The following is a 5,352-nucleotide window of genomic DNA, read 5'->3' on the forward strand; positions in this document are numbered from 1 at the left end:
TTCCTTAGGAAGAAAGAAAGGGCCTACATAGACAACTTGACTTCACAGCTCAAGGCCTTAGAAAATGACCATAAAAAGGAACCCAAACCAGACCGAAGGAAGGAAATAATAAAAATTATAGTAGAAACTAACGACATGGAAACCCAGAAAACAATCCAAAAGGTCAATGAAACAAAGAGCTGGTTCTTTGAGAAAATAAACAAGATTGGCAAACCACTAGCAAGACTCACAAAGAGAAAGAGAGAGAGAACCCTAATACTCTGAATCAGGAATGAAAAGGGGGACATCACAACAGAAACCAACGAAATTCAAAAGATGGTCAGAGACTACTTTGAAAGCCTGTATGCCACAAAACAAGAGAACCTAAAAGAAATGGATGAATTCCTTGATTCCTACAATCTCCCAAGACTGAACAAAGAAGAATTGGAATACCTGAATAGACCCATTAATATTAAGGAAATTGAAACTGTAGTCAAAGTTCTTCCCAAAAACAAAAGCCCAGGTCCAGGTGAATTCACTGGAGAATTCTTCCAAACATTTAAAGAAGACCTTTTGCCAGTTCTCCTCAAGCTTTTCCAGGAAATTGAAAAAAACAGGAACTCTCTCAAGAAGTTTCTATGAAGCACATGTCTCCCTAATACCAAAAGCAAACAAAGACACCAGTAAGAAAGAAAATTACAGACCAATATCCCTGATGAGCAACTATGTGAAGATCCTCAACAAAATATTAGCAAATAGGATCCAACAATTCATCAAAAAGATCATACACCATGAACAAGCAGGATTCATCCCAGAGATGCAAGGATGCTTTAACATTCAGAAATCAATCAACATAATCCATCATATCAACAATAGTAAAGACAAAAACCATCTATGATCATATCAGTAGATGCAGAGAAAGCATTTGACAAAATCCAATATCGGTTCATGATGAAAACCCTCACCAAAATGGGTTTTGGAGAAACTTTCCTCAAGATAGTCGATGCCATCTACCACAAGCCTATGGCAATCACTATCCTCAATGGGGAAAAACTAAAAGCCTTTCCTCTAAGATCAGGCACAAGACAAGGATGCCCACTTTCACCACTTCTGTTCCATATAGGACTGGTTAGTACTTGTGATTGCTTTTAGGAAAGAAAAAATATCAAGGGCATCCAGATAAGAAAGGAAGAAATCAAACTCTCACTATTCGCAGACGATATGATACTATATCTAGAGAAGCCTAAATCCTTTACTAAGAAACTCTTAGAATCAATAGACTTATACAGTAATGTTGCAGGCTACAAAGTCAATACCCAGAAATCCATGGCCTTCCTATATGCAAACAATGAGGCAGAGAAAAGGGACATGAAAAAAGCGATCCCATTCACAAGCGTGCCCCAGAAAATCAAATACCTCAGAATCAGCTGAACCAAGGAAGTAAAAGACCTCTACAAAGAAAACTATAAAATGCTACACCATGAAATAAAAGAGGACACGAGGAAATGGAAACATATACCCTGCTCATGGATAGGGAGAATCAATATTGTTAAAATGGCAATACTCCCCAAAGCATTATACAGATTCAACACGATCCCTATAAGGATACCCATGGCATTCTTGAAAGAAATGGATCAAGCAATACTAAAATTCATATGGAACAACAAACGCCCACGTATAGCTAAAACAATTCTTGGGAAAATGACGATGGGAGACATCACCCTCCCCAACTCAAACTTTACTACAAAGCGGTAACAATTAAAACATCATGGTACTGGAACAAAGGCAGAGCCTCAGACCAATGGAACAGGGCAGAATATCCCCACAGATGTATCCCAAATGTATGATCATCTAATCTTTGATAAGGGAACAAGAGATGTGAAGTGGAGCAAGGAAAGCCTCTTTAACAAATAATGCTGGCACAACTGGACAACCACATGCAAAAGAATGGGCTTAGACCTCGACCTGACACCATGCATAAAAGTCAGATAAAAATGGATTAAAGACCTCAACATCAGACCACAAACCATAAGGTACATTGAAGACATGGTCGGCAAAACCCTCCATGATATTGAAGATAAAGGTATCTTCAAAGATGACACGCAACTGGCCAACCAAGTGAAAACAGAGATCAACAAATGGGACTATAATAAACTAAATAGCTTCTGCACCGCAAAAGGTACAGTGACCAAATACAAAGACAATCTACAGATTGGGAAAGGATATTTACCCAATACCCATCAGATAAGGGGTTGATATCAAGGGTATATAAAGCACTGGTTGAACTCTACAAGAATAAAACATCCAACCCCATCAGAAAATGGGGTGAAGAATTGAACAGAAACTTTCCCAAGGAAGAGATACGAATGGCCAAAATGCACATGATAAAGTGCTCTACATCACTAATCATCAGGGAGATGCAGATCAAAACAACCATGAAATACTACCTCACACCACAGAGACTGGCACACATCCCAAAAAACAAAAGCAACCACTGTTGGAGAGGATGTCGGGAGAAATGGACCCTTCTACACTGCTGGTAGGAATGCCGACTGGTTCAGCCCTTTTGGAAAATAATATGGACGATTCTCAAAAAATTAGAAATTGAGCTCCCATTTGACACAGCAATACCACTGCTGGGAATATATCCCAGAGAAACAAAAAAGTATAGTTGAAATGACATGTGCACTTATATGTTGATCACAGCACTATTTACAATAGCCAGAATCTGGAAAAAACCCTAGTGCCCTAGAACAGATGACTGGTTGAAGAAACTTTGTTCCATTGATACAATGGAATACTATGCAGATGTTAGAAAAAATGAGGTCATGAACTTTCCATATAAGTGGATCAGCATGGAAAGTATCATGCTAAGTGAAATGAGTCAGAAAGAGAGAGACAGACTCATCTGTGGAATATAGCATAACAGAGTAGGAGACTAATACCCAGGAATAGTAAAAATAAGTACCAGGAGTTTGACTCCGTGGCTTGGAAGCTGGCCTCACATTCTGGGGAGAGGGCAGCTCAGATAGAGAAGGGAACACCAAGTAAAATGTGGTTGGAGGCCACGTGGGGGAAAGGTGACACATGCTGAATGTAGACTAGAGATTGAACACAATGCCCAATCAACACATTTATTGCAAACCACAACACCTAATTAGAGAGAGAGAACAAGAGGGAATACCCTGCCATAATGGCAGGGTGCTGTCGGGGGAGATGGGATTGGGGGGGTGGGAGGGATGCTGGGTTTTTTGGTGGTGGAGAATGGGCACTGATGAATGGATGGGTTCTTAAACTTTGTATGAGGGAAAAATGAACACGAAATGTATAAATCTGTTACTGTACCCTCACGGTGATTCACTAAGTAAAAAATAAATAAATTTAAAATAATGAAAAAAAATAAATAAAAAGAGGAGAAACTAAGGACCTAGTGAGCCAATAAAACATAGTGAAAGTGAAAGTTAACAAAGTGAAAATGTCCCCAGAATAAATTATTGAACAACAACAAAAACAACAAAAAAGAAATCCTTTTTCCGAAGATGCCCCCGAAAGCCAAGAAGGAAGTCCCTGCCCCTCCCAAAGTTGAAGCCAAATCCAAAGCTTTGAAGGCCAAGAAAGCAGTGCTGAAAGGCGTCTACAGCCAGAAAAAGAAAAAGACCGGCACGTCACCCACCTTTCGAAGACCCAAGACTCTGTGGCTGAGAAGGCAACCCAAATACCCTCGGAAGAGCGCCCCCCAGGAGAAACATGCTTGACCATTATGCCATCATCATGTTTGCTCTGACTACTGAGTCAGCCATGAAGAAGATAGAAGATAATAACACACTTGTGTTCATTGTGGATGTCAATGCCAACAAGCACCAGATTAAACAGGCTGTGAAGAAGTTCTATGACATTGATGTAGCCAAGGTCAACACCCTGATTAGGCCTGATGGAGAGAAAAGGCATATGTTCAGCTGGCTCCTGATTATGACTCCTTGGATATTGCCAACAAAATTGGGATCATCTAAACAGTCCAGCTGGCTAATCAAAGTTTTTTTTCCACCATAAAAAAAGAATAACTAGAACATGAAAACTCTGTTTATGCCCAAATTATAGAAACTATCTTTGATAATTTTTGTACTCAGTATGCACATTAATGGTTTAAAATTCTGCTATGAAAATTAAATATGATGGAGTTGAATAATAAGCCAAGGAAATAAGCACAATATTTCGGACCATGAAGAATATTTTCATGAGATCTGAGAGCTCGCAGTCTAATTAAAGGCCTTTGATGTATCGAGGGCCAGCCCATTTGATCCTGGTACCACATAGAATCCTTGAGCAGAGATCCAGGAGTATACACTTAGCACCGATGGGTGTAGCCAAACTCACAACCCTCAATGTCACCCCTAAGTTAATATTGTTATAGTGACTTTCTCAAACTTTAAAATTTTGCCTTTTCATTTTCATAATGTATCAATAAATGTGGGCACGTTCATAAATAAATAATTTGATTTTAATAAATGAAATTGCAAATGATATAAGGCAGTCATAAATTTTTTTGTTACTTCACAAATAAGAATTTACAAAGAAAAATGTTCTCAAACCACTCAAAATTATTAACACCAAAACTATGTATAACTAATGAAAATTACATAAAAGTATAAGAAAATACCAAAATATAAATTAAACTTAAACATATTTGGATCTCTAATTAAATACACAATGTAAAAATTTAGAAATTCAAAATTCTGGTTATGATAAAAAAATCAACTGGGGGGATAAGATGCCACCAACAGGTCAACCTGTACCTGCAAGGAGAGTACATCAGCAGCCTGATGGTGACTTCAGGCTTCCTGACACCCCAAAATTGCCATTCTGCCTTTGTATGATCCCAACAACTTGGGACCAAGTTTACCAAAATATTAAATGGCCAAAAGTTGGGTATGTGGGAGTCACTCCCACAAACCACCTCCTACTCAGCTATACAAGCCCATTTATTGGCCTTATTTCAGAGACCCATAAGTAAATACCCGAAAGAGCCCAAAAGCCACAGTTAATCTTGGACCCGCGCATGGTGAACAGACTAGGATAAATCAGGGGGGGAGGGGCAGGTTGGCCTGTGCCTGCCTAAGCATAGCCCCTGGCAGCCGCTTGTTTCCACAATCCAAAATCACCGACATACCCCCAGTCTGACTCCATCGTCTCAGGACAGACCTCACCAAGATATAATCTGCTGAAAATTCAGGTATGCAGGTTTTGTGACTGAAATCTCCAGGCTTTCACGGAGTTGGTTTGGGCTACCTCCCCTACTTCCCAATACACATGGAAGCACTCGCAGTCACCCCCACCAACCAACTCCAGTGCCACCCTGTAAACTCCATTACTGGC

The 5,352-nt window shown here is 39.6% G+C and overlaps 1 pseudogene; it reads left to right on the plus strand.

The window, feature by feature from the left end:
* Positions 1-3,518: 3,518 nt before the first annotated feature.
* LOC129400846 (60S ribosomal protein L23a-like) lies at positions 3,519-3,989 on the plus strand (annotated as a pseudogene).
* Positions 3,990-5,352: the final 1,363 nt, after the last annotated feature.

This window comes from Sorex araneus, chromosome 1 (assembly GCF_027595985.1).
Source record: "Sorex araneus isolate mSorAra2 chromosome 1, mSorAra2.pri, whole genome shotgun sequence".
Lineage (NCBI taxonomy): Eukaryota > Metazoa > Chordata > Mammalia > Eulipotyphla > Soricidae > Sorex > Sorex araneus.